The following is a 19,067-nucleotide window of genomic DNA, read 5'->3' on the forward strand; positions in this document are numbered from 1 at the left end:
GGCTTAAGAATGATGTAGCATTGTTTTTATAATACAGCACTCCAGCTATATCTCATGATCCGATAATTAATTCACCGTGTGTCCATGCTGACGTTAATCTGTACATGCTGTATATTTTTAATGTACAGGATAAGGGACCAGATAGCAAAAATAATGATGCCTTATTATTAATGATAAGAAAATGAACACCCATTACATCTTCCTTTACTAAAGGTAGTCTTTATTTGCTTAAATTATAAAAGCACAGAATATAGTTTATCCCATATATTACACCCCAGAGAAGAAAAGAAATAGCCCCCAATATTTTTTTTTTTTTTGCAACTAGACTGTTATCCCTAAAAGCAGTAAACCCACTCAGGTTTTAAATTTCAGTGGAGAGGAAGGATGGATCAGCCTTGTCTTGCAACACCTCTGAAAATAGAAGAAAAAAAAATCAGGATTAATTTAGCACACCTTTTCATTTCCAGTGCTGAACACCTGCTGACTGTTTTGCACAAAAGGATTAATTTAATGATTACTTCCTTGATGGAACCTGATAGCTGTCCCTTTTTCTTCACCCTGCTGTGAGAGGACAATTTAATTCCCAGAATGAAAACGCTCTCTCCTGAATTAGAGAGAATAGCCCACTCCTGGCTGGTTACATTATATTCCAATAAGGTCCAATTTCAATGCCGTGCTCAACAGGAAAACAGCAGATGTCTTGACAAAAAAAAAAAAAGAAGGTAAGTAGTTATGTTTCAGAACAGAATTAAAGTCAGAATTGCCCTTATAAAAGCTCCCCCAAGTAAAAGCACAGCAAAGTCTAATAAAGCTCAGAGATGTTTGATAAAGCATATTAAACAAACATGGCAAACCACTGTAAACTATGTTAAATTCATTGTATGACTGTAAGGACAATCATAGGGAAGCTGGAACACTACTGTGCAAAATGAACTGGTAAACTTTTACAAGGGTAGAGTCAAAGAAAACCTGAAAGCAAGTCAAATTAAGGAGAAGCGTTCCAAAGCCATCTAGCTGGTCTTTATTGAGTATGTGATATGAACATGTGGTTCTGGGATGTGGTGTTCCAGTGTCTATCAGGGCTCACGTAGTACAACCTCATTGTCTTCTGTACTGGTAATGTACACGCAGCCCCAGGGCAATAGAATATGAGGAATAAGCATTACTATTTTATTCATTTTGAGGCAGGCAATGATAACATTTTCAAAGCAGACAGTTTAAATTATGTATTTTTTTATATAGGTTTTTGTAATAAAAAAAATATTAGATAGAAACTTAAATTAGCTGTCACTGTGTGAAAAAAAAAAATACTGTGTGACATGAACAAAAGGCAGACTGTTCCTTTTTAATTTCATTTAGCAGACACATACTAGGCTGGCTTTCATAACACTCAGGATTTTTTTGTTTTGTTTTAGACGTCCTTTGGTACAGGGTTCAAAATGAAAAATATCGCAGGGATTTCTTCAGCTTTAATAGTGAGCCTCTGAATCACTGACAGATAAGTCTTTCAAAACAGCAATGCGTCTTCTCACACAGGTTTGCAGTACTGCGTTTTCTCAGCAGAAGCATCTATTTGAGCATTTGCTTTTAACAAAGTAGGATTGATTGTCTTCGGGCAGCTTGCCACTTTTCTCCAGAATAAACACAATTTAAGATGCCATTCCCATGCAGCCTGATATGAGAACGGACAGGTTCTGAAAAATCAGCCTTATGTAAACAAAAACAAAAAGCATTATCTTACTGTACCGTGACAGACGTGAAATCTGCATACAATTACATTTTCTAATGATTATTTATTTGTGTTTCAACAAATTATTTTCCATGTCTGCCACCTACATATTTTACAAAAAGTAAGCTGTGAGTTCTATTCTAAAACTGAGCCCAAAGCAATCTGATCAGAGGATGAGCCACCGCTGCCTCCCTCAGGAAAGAGCTTCTCATTGTTCAGCTTGTGTCTGCCTGTGTAGGACTAGGATTGCTGAGTTTCCGAGAGGCTAACTCAAGTTCACATGCCTACTTTCAGAAGACATCTAGTACCCACAAAACAAACAGAATGTTTATTTTTGGTTGACTGAATCAACATCAGATGAGACTCACATCCATATCTTATCAGCTCAGGGATGCCTATGCTAACCGCTGAGCCAGCTGGCTGCTAAAGACATACCCAAAATATGCACAGGTGTGTGGAGCATAACATATAAACAACGCAAAGGCACAATAAGCATACAGTGCACTATATACACTACAGAGCAGAGGACAGCTGTGTCTTTAAGCAGGGATCATAAAAGCTGTTTGCACCCTGCTGTGTATACGCTAATCATACTGCACGCTATTTAATTTATCAATGATTACGTTCAAGTGTTAAGTGGTTTGGCTTATGTCCTAATGTGCACAGCTGAGCTCTGACTGCACAGCCAGGCAGCAACCACATGCAGAGTTCAGCAACAGAGAACGAGTCAGGGCTGTTTCAAGAAAACTTGTTTTGTTCTTTTCCCATTTGAGATTTTGTGAAATTAGGCATTAATCAGCTACAGGCCAGCTAGGTTTGTATATCAAGGCATTCTGTAGCCCTGTATGTTATAGGATGTGTAGAACTATGTTATTACATGGTAATTGCACGTATGGAAAAGACATTGTTCACAAGGGCTTTTCCATGTAATCACACAGTAGTGACCCTGTGTAGTAACCATCGAGTCATTGCAATGCAATCACATGGGTACGCATGCCCTGTCAACTGACCTGCTATCATTCATTCCTAGTCATTGGGTATTGTGTTGATCAGCATGTGATTTATTGTCTATTTAAAACTTACAACTGGCATACTTCAAGAGGCTTGGTGGTCCAGTGGTTAAAGAAAGGGGTTTGATACCAGGAGGTTCCCAGCTCAGCCACTGACTCCCTGTGTGTGATCCTGAGGGAGTCACTTAACCTCCTTGTGCTCTGTCCTTTGGATGAGACGTAAAACAAACAAGGTCTTATTGGAAGTGACTTTGCAGCAGTTGTTGTATAGTTCACCCCCTAGTCTCTGTAAGTTGCTTTGGATAAAAGCATCTGATAAATGATTTAATAATAATATAATAATAACTTTTACCATCTGACCTGTTAACCTGCCTAAACTTCCACCCGCATGCAGCATATCTAATGATTAATGTCCCTTGTAGAAAGATAAAGGGACTCTTTTTATACCAAGCGAGCTGCCCAATGCATGGCACTGTTCTGTTAAAGCACGCAAAATGCAGGTGCCTCTTTGCTGATAATGTAAATGCCACTCTTTTAACAAGGTCCACGGATCACAAACGTTTCATCTAGGTTCTCTCATCTACGGGCTCGTTTCTTTTGTATAAATCATGCACCGCTTAAAAAGAAAAGAAAAAAATGTAAAATTGAAATAGTTTTACACACTGGTAATTGTGTGGCTTCAAAGTTGTAGCCCATGGGCACCAATCACAATAATCCTGTTGATGATCAGAGCAGATCTCTGTTGGTAGTGGAAGAATATTTAACAGCAGCCCTTTCACCTATAACAACCGCCCCTGCATGAAATCACCAGCATGCTGTACAACGTCAAGGCAAAGACCTGGGGAAACGTTACACCAAAATCTTTACCTTGATGCTTATAGCAGAGCTGTAACTGCACTGTATGGACCTTAATGGTGCCCTGTGCAGCGATAAGAACCAGAGGCAATAAAACACCATGCGAATGCACAAAACAAGGAGGGAATGCCTAGTACATTTATGCAACACCATTATTATATTGATGATAATACCAGATCTCTGCTGGCAAGCATTTATTATGAGCACATGCAGATTGAAAAGAATACAGCTTGCTCACACTGGACCGTGCAGGTTATGGAAGTAGTTATACACAGCATGCTTTTGTACAATCATCAAGCAGTTAGTTTACAATTCTGCCTGCAGATGCAATGTTCATTATAAAAGACTGGAGTAATCACTGGGAAAGGGATGGGATATTATATCAAATTAGTATTTGAATTGTTATTTAACCTTCATTATAAGCTTTATCACTGTGTAGCCCATGTATTACGGGCTCAGCTTACATCTGAATCTCACTCATGCAGACAGTTTAATGTACAAGTCCTCAGTTTGTGCCAAACTGAATGGATGCCAGCTCCAGGTCTTTGTATTAGCAGGACCTACATATTTGTATTTAAATCTGTGCTGCTTTAATGAACATACAGCCCATGATGCTTGATATTGGTGCTGGTAAGCAATTATCCAGGACTGCAAAACACATGAACATAAATTACACTTTGAAGAGCAGCTTGAAAACAAAAGCTGTACCTCTATTGGTCCCTGAAGACTAGGATTGGAAACCACATCCCTGGATTTCTGACCCTGAACACAAGCCTCACTGATTTATGAGAGTCAGTTCAGATTGAAGAGCTACTCAATCTTCTAGGGGAGACAGCACTGTCTGGACCTGCATTCATTGATTTGATTGATCCTCAAGAAGGTGTCTTTAGTAGAAAACTTAATTCTGTCAAGTCAGAGTCGCTGGAAACTTATCTCCTTTCCTCTGTTCCCATGCCAACCGCCAGAACGCGGCCGGCTACTGCAACCCTGCTCGGTGCCTTTGTATGGGCTCCTGAAGCAGCACCTTAACTTTCCTACTGCATCTGTGCAACCAAAGGTCTTCCTGGTGCCTGCAACAGTGGAGATGTGTGTGAGCATCACAGGGGCTTGCTTTATGTCGGGAGATCAGATACACCCGGTCTCATGTCAACAGATATCAGGTCGGCAGATACTGTAATTGAAGTTAAAATGCATTCTGATGTACTGTAATGCAGATCTCAAAGTAAACTCGGCCTCGAACCTTGGGAGTAGTGGGGTATTAAAAAATGACCTGGGGTCACAGAACCCCAACTTGTGGGACATAAATGGTGTCTTAATCCGCTAGTAAATCCCCACCTTTTCCCAGTGCTGGCGACACTACAGCACAGAAGGGCTGGGAAACAAAACAGCAACTCCCTCCCCTACCAGGTCTGGGGGCAATGCAATTCCCTACAAAGTCTCAACATCACCCAAGGATTGGGGGTCTACATTGACTGATGCACATATCAATCCTTTCTGCGTCCTTTTCCATCCTTATTATACAATTCTAATACATGGTTTTCTCTAGTTTCTGGACAATCAAATTGATGCAAAGGTTTTTAAACAAATTTGTAATAATGATGAAGTGATGGATCGTATGACTCTGCCATGTGGGATTGAAACTTGAAAAGGGCGTTTAATTGTCAATGGACCTTTTCTTAGAGAAATGAAAAGTTTTAATAACCGGTTTTAATAAATACATATTATGGGATTATACAACGCAATTTGACTTGAGCACAGAATGGGATGTCCATGGAGCCAGAACCTGAATCCTTAATTTGGAGTTTCAATCCAAACCAGAAGAATGTTTAATGTCTTGGGAGAGTTTTTTTTTTTTAACAGAAAATAATAATTGCTTCAACATTGACTAAACAAAGAAGTGGTCTGGAGGAAGAATCAGAACAAAGCATCACTCTAAATCCTATTCTACATATCTGATTCAATGAACAACCCTACTGTGTCACTGACTGAACTGGAGGTCAAACCCCACATTACCTCACTCTAAACTCTATTTGCAGCTATGACTAGACTTCATCACATGCACTGCCATACAGTGTATAATTACTCTAAAGAAGTGGGAGGACATGGTGGTGTAATACCGAAAACCACTGATTGAAAAGCCAAATGCAATTATTCCAAGCGCTTGTCTGCATTTGCTTTTATGTGAGACTATACCACGCATTATGTAGAATGAATTCAATGCTGGAAATTTCAATTTGATTCAGATGTGGATCCAGACAGATCAGGATTCAGTTTCATGGGTTTGTACGACTGGGGGAGTTAAACTGACACCTGCAGGTCTCACTCTCTAATCCACATGGCTTGGGCCCCGGCGTGCTTTACTGGTGGGCCTTGCCAAAAATAATGCTGGTCTGACTGAATACTGGAACATGTAGCATTTCATTTCACTACACCAGTGTCGTCATCTTTTCTTCTCCAGATATCTTTTAGTGTCAGATAATATGGAACAAATTCATGGTCTTTTTATCACCCACCCCTTCAGTGTATGATCAAAGCCACAATAAATACATATTTGTTACTTTTGGAAGGTAGTGCAAGGTTATTATTTTTCACATTGTAAATGCACCTAGAGGAATCATTTTACCAAACACTTGTGGTCATTTCTCTTATTGTAATACCTTGCAATACTATGCAAATTATAAGTCTTCCTTGTTTTCTTTTTTTTTACATTTCCCTTAATATTTGACAGTATTTCGAGTGGTTCGGGGTTCAGCTCCAATACTGAGTTATCATCATTTTTCTGTACATCTGCCCTTACTGGGCTTTGAGTTTGTCTGGAGAATCCTGTGTTCCGGGACTGAACAGCCTTCCTGGTTCCATTCAAATCATGTGACAATACAACCCCTCTCTACCAGAGCCATCAGAGTTCAATACAACCCCTCTCTACCAGAGCAATCAGAGTTCAATACAACCCCTCTCTACCAGAGCCATCAGAGTTCAATACAACCCCTCTCTACCAGAGCCATCAGAGTTCAATACAACCCCTCTCTACCAGAGCCATCAGAGTTCAATACAACCCCTCTCTACCAGAGCCATCAGAGTTCAATACAACCCCTCTCTACCAGAGCCATCAGAGTTCAATACAACCCCTCTCTACCAGAGCAATCAGAGTTCAATACAACCCCTCTCTACCAGAGCCATCAGAGTTCAATACAACCCCTCTCTACCAGAGCCATCAGAGTTCAATACAACCCCTCTCTACCAGAGCCATCAGAGTTCAATACACCCCCTCTCTACCAGAGCCCAGAGTTCAATACAACCCCTCTCTACCAGAGCCATCAGAGTTCAATACAACCCCTCTCTACCAGAGCCATCAGAGTTCAATACAACCCCTCTCTACCAGAACCATCAGAGTTCAATACAACCCCTCTCTACCAGAGCCATCAGAGTTCAATACAACCCCAATCTACCAGATCCTCTCTACCGGAGCCATCAGTGTTCAATATTGTCACCTGATTTGAATGAAATGAGATTTAGGATTCTCCATGTAAGCTTAACAAATATGAAAACCCATCATTACTCATTTCATGAAGTGCTTGCAGCTTTGCTAAATGGAAAGCACACTGGCATGGTTGTGTAAAGCTGGGTGCCCTGGTACTAGGTTAAGGGTCCCGATGTTACATCTTCGTTGTTTTTGGTTTTTTTTGCTAGCTCTGTAGCAGTTTGTTCTGGAAGCACAGCACTGGAGTAAGTGTTTACTGAATGTTCGGTTTTTCAGTAACACTTTACATTAAGTATCTCTAATTTCTGTGTATTTAGACATAATTATGATGTTATTGTGCATAGTTACAATGTACTGCATGTGTAAATCTTTTTGCATGATATATGTAAGTACACAATTGTATCAGAAAAGAGTTAGGGTTAGTGGGTTAGGGTTAGAGTTAGGGTTAGAGTCAGTGTTAGGGTTAGGGATAGAGTTATATAGTGCAGAAATATTCACACATTAAGTACAGTGTAACTATGCATAATAGCATTGTCATTCTGTGTAAGTACTTATGTATTTACTAAGTAACTATTCTGTAAATACACAGTAATTAGATACACTTAATGCAACGTGTTACATTTTTCTTTACATCATCTACAGTTACATCCAATAAAAATTTCTTACCTGACTAATATCCTATTATATTAAACAGTGAGAGAAAGGGAATAGTAAGAAGAAGGTGGATTTTTCTAAAGGATCCCTTTAAGGAATTCAGAAAAGAAGCTCCTCTGACAGCGGCCTCAGAGGAACACATAATGAAAGAATGATGAGAGAGCGGGCTGAGACTGAGACACGTCTCAGGACGATAACAGCAGAGGGTGTTGAAGCAATGAGACATTATGGAAAAGGTTACAGAAAAAAACAAGCAGTGGAAGCATCTGGTCACTGGAGTTCAGGGAGGGCAGCTGGCTGCACCTTGACATCTGAAGATATAGGAGGAGCTAAGAGCAAGAGGAAGCACCTCTCTGTTATAGATACAGCACAAGGAAATGGGTGTTGCTCGGAATAGTTTATCCCATGGTCTCTATTACTGTTATAATCTTCATGCAACTCCAATATGAAAATACAGCTGACAAAAAAAAAAAAAAAATCTGGTACTGGCTGGTCAGTATATACAGTATATCTATACTAAATATAATTTAAATATATTACAGAAATAAATGATTATGACACATGCCAACACATGTATCACTGTTAGCATTTCCTTTGTTTTGACTGTAGAGCCATTCTTTCATTCCTTTATTGCTCAAGCTGCTGTCTGAGGTGAATCTGAAGCACACCTAATAGCTGTCCCATAGAACTTCTATTCCACTATTCCAGTCCCGCATTCCATGGATGCTTTGGAAAACGCAAAGGTTTAACTTTGTCTTCCTGACCTGCAAGGTATCAGACAAAGGTCCTTATGCATTTGCAGACAAAAGAGAAGCTGTCAGTTTGACAACTGAACTTGAAAGCAAGTGTAAATGGTCTTCACCCGCCAAATCCCTGGAGCTGAGTTTTGAGAGGTGAGCTTGCTATGTTGGACATGGGATGGCTTCCAAGCATGCAAAACACCTAACAATAAAATGAAAAAACAACAACGTATTTCTCTTCAGTGTGTCTAGGATATCTAGTGGCTGAAGTTGCACATTGTGTCTAAGTCATTATGGGGCTAGCAGGATGATTTATGAGCCCAGCTTGTTGTCTTACTCTGCACAATAATTGAAGGGTCCTTGACATCTTCATAACTGAGGCAAACAGTCAGCTTCCATTTCAATTGACACGCTTTGTGAGTGGAGGCCACGTTGCCAGCGTTTTTAACTGAGGTTAAATAAATATCTCATAGTGCCTTGAATACAAGACCTCCGTGTTCGGACATGATACTCAGCGTAACGAGGAACAATGCATCTAATCTCAGGATGTTTTAGGTAGCTGGGTGGGCGTGAACCAGCCACCACACACTCCAGAAGCGAGCTTCTTGGCTAAGGCTGCACGTTCGGTTCGATGAAGTAATATTAATCACTTTTATGAGATAAACAGTGTTTCTGAAGAATTCACTGTACAAAATGTAACAGTGAATTGATAGTAGTAGGATGAGAACTTTGATAACTTTTCCTGGTTTGAAATTTGAAGCAGGATAAATCATATATAGGTATGGTAAAGAATTGGTATGGAAAAAAAAAAACATGGGTGACTATGGTAAAGTATGATAAAAACATGGGGAAAGCACATTAAACTGCAAAATTACCGTTCAAATGTATCACTGTGATGAGTTTCAGTAATTCACGTAGACATGGGGACTTCAGTACAAGGAACTTTCACTGAAACAGACTATAGAGCCACTACCTCACATTGGTATGCCTGTTTGAACTCAGGCATTTGAAACGTCTGCCAGTTCTACAGTAATAGGTGATATTTTGTAATTAGTTGTTTTGCTGAACAAAGCCATGTGTCAAGTCAGACTAAGAGGCTTGCATAAAAGCCACTTGCTTTCATTGCACGCTTTGTTATCCATCTCATTAGCTAATTGCACAGACATAAACTAAATCGTTTGTAATCAGTATCCTTCTGCTATTACGTGCTTCCTTTTGTTCTGCAATGTTGATGTTGCTTCAGCTTCTGTTATGAATGTAGTCACAAGCTTGTTTGTAGCCACTTCATAGCTACCAGCATTGTTTTTATTATGAAGTCATTCGTGAATCATATTTTATTAATTGCTCGTGCTCTTGAAACATACTTTGAACAGCATAATTACACATGCAGTTAATCAAAATCATTTGTGGTGTGTTGTTGAAAAGTTTTTTAAAGTGTAGTAACATAATAAGTTAATAATTATGAACCACTTGCTGGTGGAGTGCCCTTTGAAATAACAATGACGCATTCCTCGATGTGAAACAATGTTATGGAAAAGGGCGTCTTACTTTATTTGAGAGCCTGTATTTACATGATGTTGATTCACACAGCAATGGCAGTGGATAGAAGTTTAATGTTTTCAGTAGTTGATCTTTTCGTCATTTCTACTGGAATTCTTAGCAAAGTCGTGTTCTGTTTTCCATGGCAACCTGTTCTCGGCCTAACTGTGGGATTTTCATTGGTGCCTGTTGAGAGTCTTTCCTTTGTTTTAATTGTCAAGCAGTTTGTGTGTGCGTTTAAAAAAAATATTTGGCTTCTTTTGGGTTGGAGTAAGTGAAAAATGTTGGGCTACTTTTGGGCAAGATGTTAATAAACTTTGGGCTACTTTTGAACCTCAGACTCCTACACTTTCTATTAACCAGAAATTATAATGGAATAATAAGCAAATTATCTGCAATTGTCTGAGTTACCCAGTCAGCAAGCGTATCACAAACCCCTGAGAATTGTATGGCTGGAATGAATTCTGTCACTGTAGAACCTCTAATTCAACTGTTCAAATGGAAACCTTTATGAAATGTTGCTTATACTGTACTACTTACATTTTCTGTTTGAAAAAATCACTGACATGTTGTTTTTTGTTTGTCAGTTATGGCTATATCATTCATGCTTCTCAGTTTTGAACAGCACAATATAACTTGTTGATTTGTTATTAGTGTCAACCATTCCTATTCTATTCACAGAACTGTTCTCAAGGTGAGTTTTGATAACTTAAATCAAGTTTGAAGGTCATGAAATCTTTTTCAACTCTTTTAGAGAGGCTTAGAAGTTTATTCTCATTTTTAAAAGTGCCATTTAGCCTTAAAGAGAATGTTTATAAACACTCTTCAAAAATCAGTCTTTGAAGCAACGATTTAAAAAGTCCTTCAGGTTTTGTAAATTAGGCTTGGTAATTCAAATGTGCTATTTCACATCAGATTTATTTGTGAACTTTTTTTTCTTTCTGATAAATTCAACACTTTTTGACAGAAACTGGGGGGTCGGGATATTACTAGGAAATTGAATTAGCATCAAGGACTACTAACTACAAAGCTCTCAAACAATAACCCTTTTACACGCAGCTATCCTTTCAGGAGTTTCTTTACCCTTTACCCTTACACAATTCTATGGGACAAAAATTGACGCACTTTGCTGTCAAAGATATCCCGTTTCCCTTTGTGTGCAGGGGTCAAGGTTACAATAACAGTGCTACCTGAGATTCTGTCTGTGTGTGACCTCGTCAGAAAAATCTGACACAGCTTCTATCACAGTTTGGAAATGGCTTTTTGGATGAAGTTACCGTAACCTTCCATATAGGGTGGGGGTTGATGGTTCCCCAATTCACCTGCTGTATAAATGCAAGACAAGTGCTTTTAATGGTGAATGTAAATATACAGGCATGTGTAGCTAGCCCAGCGCAAGACACACCCTGAATTACATGAATATTATTTCTCAGAATCCTTTCTCCTTTTAAGGTTTTATTGTTTACCTTGAGTGGAATCGCTCGGTGCCATTGGAATGATCCTCTCATTTAATAAGATAATGTCAGTGTCTCTCTTAATGTCCCATGTAGATTTTGTATATCCCCTTGTCTGTGAGCTCAAGTTCTGTTATGTCACTATTATTATTACATGAGTTATTGTTACCATTACTATTAAGTACAATTTGATTCCCTTACCTCTTCACCTAGTGGAAGCTGAGCTGCTCTTTAATGGACCGGAAATCACCAGCAACTCCATGACATATATAGCAAGTATGAATGAAGGGTGACCGTACGTTTACCTGCTGGAAGAAATGCAAAGTTAAAGCCACTACTGAGTTTGCTTGCTTTGAATTGTGTCTGATCAGAATGGTGTGACTGCCATTGACTTGTGCTCTCCACAGCACCTGAGCCATGGGAGTGTGCAAACTACAGTAGATTGTTTATGCGTCTCTTGCTAGCTCTAGTTAACATACATATAAATAACACCAGTGATATCGCATACCTGCCAAGCTTTAATCCGCCTGATCTCCAAGCTCAGTTTACAGCCTTGCGATTTAGTCCTGTAACCTTATGAATGCAGGTCAAACTCAATTGAAAACAGCTTGGAACTTCACCTGAGCTCACTGTAATTCTTGTGTTTGAACGGCTTCACAATGCCAAAGCTGGTAAAAAAAAAGTTTGGCAAACACATTGGCATGTGTGCATTGCATTATTTTACATTGTGATTTATGTTGCAAATGTTCTTTTGGGTTTTACACAATGTGCTAGCATTGCTATATACAGACGCCTAATCTTACTAGTCAAGGGTGGTCTATGTTGTGCGTTGTCTTGCCCACTGTCATTAGCTGTCAGAGAAAGACAATATTGAGGAAGGAATGCATGTAGACCAGCGTCTTGCAGTCTGTGTTTCTTGTGCTTCATGGTTTTCTATTGCCTCCCCCCGCCCCCTCACAGACATGTTGGTACTGTACTCGAGCAGACATTGTGAGCTGTTCATCATACCTTGCAGATAACTGCTGCAATTACTTGTCATTATATCTTCATTTACTATCTTAACCCCTTTTTATATCTTCAGCAGTGGATTTCTCTCTGTGTCGTTATTTAACATCGGTTATTTTCATTTACTATTCGGACAAGACCATGAATTACCGGCATTGTTGCCAAAGCATTCAAAGAGAAACTGTTTTTTTTTTTGGGGGGGGGGGGGGGGGGTTGTTTGTTTGTTTCACTTGGCATTGGTACATATTCTTTAATTAGAGAGATCTCCTCTGTATAATCTGGCTTTTGTCTGAAAGGCTTTGGGAGTTGTTTAAGATTCATGAATTGGAATCTTAGATTTCTTGAAAACCGATACATATTATTCAAAAGAGTGGAGGTTTACGGCCATGAAACTGGAGCACCCAAATCCTCTCGCCAATTTCCTTCAGAACTGGCAGTGATTAAAGATCATATTAGGAGGATTTGCAGCTTAGGAAGAAACATGTTATTGCCGTCTGTCTCTATTCTCCCTGATTTCTCAGAACTTTCACATACACGAGTGGAATTCCAAACTGATTAATACAACACGTTGGTTGTTATTTTAGAAAACGACAAATACAACAGCAGAAAAATGCTCTTCTAATTAAAAAGGAACAAGATATTCCTCTCTGGCTTTGGGGTTCAGGCAGTGGGACGTGACCATGGGGTTGGCTCTATTATTAAACCAATAAATCCTACTCAGCTAACTCTTCCTTCTTGAATAAATTGTGGTGTAATTGGTTAAGTACAGAAAACTGTACCCTGATAATCTCTACTGCTCTACAAGATGTACAATAAATGAAACGTTCTGAAAGAAAAACAAAGTTATTACCCTAGAGTAGAGGGTTGAAACCCAGCTGTGCTTATTCTTCACTTACATCACCTTTACCAGCTCTGTACTGAGCGGTTGTGTTTCATTAAACCAAAAGGAACAATGGTACAGGGAGAAACATCACACCTGCAGGTAACGAGTAAAATTGGCATCAGATGTTATTCCCAAGCATAACAAAAGACTACATGCGCCACCTCAGTAACATCCTTCATTATGTGCCCTTACAGGTAAATCCGTCATGTGTTAGCATTACATTAAGCCAAAACACAGCCGATTCAAGCTTTTCTGTGAAGTGCCGCTTAAACTCCATAGCTGTACATTTGATTTCTCCATTAAAGACAGAATTGAGATCAGTTCTTAAAGCTACAAAACCCTGGCATTAAATGATGAATAACAGCTTTAGGGTCTGCCTACAGTCAGCGACTAAAAGCACTGACTGCTTGCAAGAAAGAAACACATCCCATAAATAAGGCTCTTAAAAGTCTGACACAGGCTTAAAGCACACAGGGCAATCTTCACAAAATGTTCCCGTGTGCTAAACAAGCACGCCTTTTTATTATGATCATGTTAGATTAGATTCAAAGGTATTTTGTTTCATTGTTATTGTTTTATTTACTTATTGCTACAGCTGTACATCTTTTTTAAGGAAAACCATTAACACAGTATTCTTCATAATGACCTCACAGTCAACCTAGATCTAGTGGAAACTGTTTGTATAACCAAACAACAGTGAGCGTTGCAAGTGCAGTAATCTACGCTTGGCTGTTTTTATGATGCGGATTTAAAGGGCCTATTCCCTAACACAGCACTGAGGCCAAATGCAGTAGTAAACAGAGCCAAGCTCTTATTGCTGGGAAACTTCAGGTGACAAATGGTTCTGAATCCGAAGACGATATAATAGGAATTCCATGAATACAACCTGAAAGTGTTCATTCAATACAAACTGTTAATTAGCCAGGTCATTTTAATTGGTTAGAGCTGTGCTCCTGCCTGTGCTCAGTAAAACGGAGTTGACTAACTTTACAGCTCGGCAGTCATTTGCGAGTGACCTGGCCAAAGCCATAAAACCTAAAAGGTCTCAGCTCAAAAGCCAAATTCAAAAGGTCTGATGAGAATATCAAAGGACTGTAATGAGCTTCTGTCACTCTATTGCCTCTGATCCGCCCTGCTGCATTCATTCAGTCACCTGATGGTGCTTTACTTACCATATAAACCATTTATATCAATATATACAGGATATGATTGATATATATATATATATATATATATATATATATATATATATATATATATATATATATATATATATATATATATATATATATATGGAAGTGGTTTATGTTATAATTTCCATCACTGATCACTCCCAAAGACCACCTGGATAGAAGTCGAGTCAACCATGACACTCGACACAGACACTAAAAGAAAACACTACTGTTAGCAAACCTTTGCTTTTAGTTTTCCCGGTGTACAGCTATGGCCACAAGTTTTGCATATTAGCAATTTTAGAATTGAGACATAATTTAAAAAAAAACAAAAAAACGATAGGAACATAATTTAGATCTTTTATTTAACATCATGTCATCAAAGAAACTACAAAATGATGTTGCAAAAGTCTACCGGAAGCCCTAATAGTAGTACAGTATTTCATGTTTGATTTTGATCAAGTATATGGAAAACTACAAAGCTGTAAATAATTCAATATGTTACTGTAAGATTATTCAGCAGGTTTCATTCGACTTTATGAAGCAGAATGAGTTAATTGTATCGGGGGTTGCAAAGAGGTGTAGTTTTCTACGGCTCTTTTTCAGGTGGGAATTGAAGAAGTCTCATCTACATTCCTTTTTATTCACCCTGTCAGATGGTTACTAAAATGGCTGTGCTTGGACACCCTGTAGGAAATAAAAGATGAATGACTTCATCTAGCCCACCACACAGGACGTCTATTTACTTTGCTCCTTGTCGTAATGAATGGAGATGTTCCAGCACAGATAGAAATGACTAATGTCTTCAGGAAGAGCTTTAATAACTGTTTAAGAAAACAGACCGCACTCTAAACGTCTTGGAGATGTGTCCTGCGTGGATAGGATGCCGAGCGCTCATTGAGGCATACAGAACATTAACAGTAAAATCGTTTCAGTTCATGCAGGCGCAGCTTTGAACTGTAAGAGTTAAAGTCAGGTATCAGTGGCCAGGCTCTTTTGTGTTGTATTACTAAAGAGACAGACGTTTTAAACACTGCCAATTCGATTCAGGGTGGCCTATTTCAACTGCTCTGTAAAGAAAGCTTAATGGAGGACCACGTTTTTAACTCTATCTTATGGACATTATAGACATTATTAGCAGCGTTACTGCCTTTAAACAAGACTCCTGAATGTAAGCCTTGGGTTCCTTTACGTTTGCTGGTATTAACAGCTGACTAACACGTACTAATATACAGACACTTTGACTGATCTAGCCTACATTATATATCTCTATGCCAGGCAGCTGGTACAGAAGAGTATCTCCTGAAAGCATGTCAAACACCTTAGCACAGACTACAATACAACATAAATAAAAGAAACACAGCACTTGAAAAACTGCCATAAGACCCATTCAGAACAGATGCAGCATCATAAATAGATAAAGAGGACAGTTAAACAAACAAACAATAAAAAAACACAACAAAATCCCTGAGAAAATAAAGTTTAAAGCTTTCTCTTGAACCCAGTCTCAGTCGCCCTAGGCCTGAAAACCATTAGAAACCAATGATGTTGATCTCAAATGTATAATAATAATAATAATAATAATAATAATAATAATTCCAGTATAATTTGCGACAAACGTAAGATAAGGAAGAGATTCCTCTGTTTCTCCCACAAGGGCAGTGCCTCTTGCAGCATTATGTAAGTGACTAATGTGTTACTGTGCTGTTTGGAGTGGTTAAGGGGGTTACATCAGAGGGAACAAACACAGTGAAGATATCTTAAGATGTAAATGCCTTACAAGTGGGAACTGGTAGCTGGTAGCCGGTAACTGTTAGTTACCAAAGACAGTGCCAGAAAACTAATGAGTTAATGCCTTAAGTGCAATGAAACATCAGGAGAAACACATGTATTTTTCTCCTTTTGTCTTGAATGGGTATTTGGTTTTGTCTATCAACGCCTTTATAGCACAGTAGCTTTATAGCACAGTATGTACATGTATATATAAAACCTAAGGGCTTCTGGAGGAGAGACAATGCTTACTAACTATTAGGAATGCCATTAGAACCCTACTTACACTGATATCTTAATTATGTCACAAGTTATGAACGTACACGTTATGCAATTGCTATTACCGATATGCTAGTTAACCATCGACAGATCTGCAGTTACACTGAGCCTGAGCAGCCCTAACCCAAGATTGTGTGTGAAGAACACATTCATCATCATGACCCTCTGCCTAGCTCTCTTCATGACCCTCTGCCTAGCTCTCTTCATGACCCTCTGCCTAGCTCTCTTCATGACCCTCTGCCTAGCTCTCTTCTGCAGTCGAGTGAAATATTAATGATAGAATAGATATTGCGAGACACCTTCCAGCACCTTGTGGAGTCGATGCCACACTGTGTCTAGACTGTAATCAGGATAAAACTGTGTCCAATATTAGGTGCAGGTGCTTCTAAAGAGACCATGCCATGTACAGTATGTGAACTCTTTTTCCATGATAAAGTATTTAGAAATAACTGTAAAACACTTAAAGCTATTAAGCACCAAGAATGCATTGTCAGCAGCATGCAAAATTATAAGGTTCTCTGAATACAAAGGCATCCAAAAACAAGCTGCACAAATAGCAGAGGAATTTATATATATATATATATATATATATATATAACATTAGATACATCTTCCAGTAAGATTCTTATGTGAACGTTTGTGGAAATGTTAAACATCCATAAATGGAAACTGTGCTCTCGCAGTGATGTGAAACATAAGCTAAGATGTGTGGTTTGAATTGTTCCGAAATCCTCAAGCATTCAGTTCAAAGCTGGCATACTGTACTGCCCTCTGTGTAACGGAGGAGCCCTAATGAAGCTTGAACTTTAAGGCTACACCCTCGTCTGGAAAGCTGTCTCAAACCATTCCTTTTCTGTTTCACTTTATTTTCCGGGCACCTGTACAAGCTCAAGGAGGGCATCACCCTGCCTGCTAGCTTCACAAAGGACTTGATGATCTAGCTTTACCTGGCTTGCACATTTTTCATCGCAGCTATTACTGGACGTTCTTCCCCATTACTCTTCCTCTGATTAATGTCCATCCACTGTCAGACTTGCCTGCCCCCGGCTGCTTCTTGTGAATGTGGTGTCCTTTAAGCTTGGGTTTGCCACAGCACTTTCTTTCAGTGGATGTGAGTGTAACCCTTGGGATGTAGTCATCTGAATTATGGTGCTGCTATTATTATTGCAGATTTGCAAAGGCAACACATAACACTATGGTGACTGTGTGCAATTCTGTGCAATTCCAAGCAGCTGCCCACATAACCCCCGAGACCTGAACACCAGCTTTTAAGTGTAGGAGGATGTTGTTCTCTTGCTAGAAATATCTTTTCTTTCATGTGTACTCACTGTCTTTCGGATCAATTTTAATCTATTTATTTATCTTATTTATATACAGGGAGATTAGAAAGTAAGTTTACCACACAAGATATGGCGCGTTGATGTGGTCAGCTTTTACAACAAAACAAATTCAATTGCCAAGACCCTTGCAAACAATAATTGCTCTCCAACCTTGAGACGTTGGTCTGGTATCCAAGTCCTCAAGCTGGTGTTGGGGTTGAGATCTCCTTTTGCAGAAAAGCTGGCAAAGATCTCGCTGCTCCTGTTCGCCTCGTGCTCTGGTCTGCTTTCCCCTTCCTTCTCTCCCATGCCTGCCCAGCACTTTTATGTCCTTCTGCTGGAGGAGACAATTGCTGGCTACATAGGCAACAGGTGCTGACCAATTTAGGCAATCAGTTAAAGTAATGCTTTTCACATAACTAATCCTACCTATCAACACTCAACACCTGTAGCCTATTGCTCAATTACCTCCCATGCTCCTGACAGCAGGTCTGTGAGCTGTCTCACACTATGCGGTTCAATGACCAACATCATACCATTCAACTGAAGAGCAAGAGCTGTAGTGGAGAGGTCAGTACAGGTCTTCTGCTGATATCAGTATTATTAACTCATCAGCCGCTAGGAGGTTCATTACACCCTGTGAACCCAAGAAAATCAACTCAATTTAATTTAAGGAAACAGTAACAGCCAATGGAAAGCAAGGGGTGTTACAATGTTCACAGGGTGCAAGGTTAACAATAGGAACCTTGGTGATATACAATAAACCACTGTTTGTTTCTTTCCTTCGTACTTTTTTTTACTTGGTTGACTGGATGACAAGCTCTTGCAAGGCTTGCATACAGTCATAGTGTGCGCTATCAAACCAAGGTTTGGAAATAACTCCTGGACACCATGTGGTAATTCAGAATGAGATTAAGCTACATACGGTCACACATTACAAGTGCCTCGTTTGATTTCGGGCACAGTGGCCTGCTATGGTAAACCACTTCATTAGAACTTCCCTGGCTTTTATGAACCTCGAATCTCGAATGCATTGGATTTGTTTGCAGAACCACAGCACAATGCTGACAGCATGCAGCAGCTGGTGGGACACAGACAGCAGTGTTAACATTGCTGAGATTACAGCGAGAGAAGAATTCCGAGACCACACAGGTGGTATTGTTATGTCTGTGTAATA

The 19,067-nt window shown here is 39.3% G+C and overlaps 1 long non-coding RNA gene across 1 annotated transcript; it reads right to left on the reverse strand.

Annotated features, from left to right (window-relative positions):
- Positions 1–203: 203 nt before the first annotated feature.
- Positions 204–18,172, reverse strand: LOC131737982 (uncharacterized). Its single transcript, XR_009329549.1, has 3 exons — positions 18,062–18,172; positions 11,664–11,770; positions 204–411 (listed from the first exon to the last, which is right to left on the reverse strand). It is a non-coding gene; the product is annotated as an uncharacterized LOC131737982 (long non-coding RNA).
- Positions 18,173–19,067: the final 895 nt, after the last annotated feature.

Source organism: Acipenser ruthenus, chromosome 9 (assembly GCF_902713425.1).
Source record: "Acipenser ruthenus chromosome 9, fAciRut3.2 maternal haplotype, whole genome shotgun sequence".
Classification (NCBI taxonomy): domain Eukaryota; kingdom Metazoa; phylum Chordata; class Actinopteri; order Acipenseriformes; family Acipenseridae; genus Acipenser; species Acipenser ruthenus.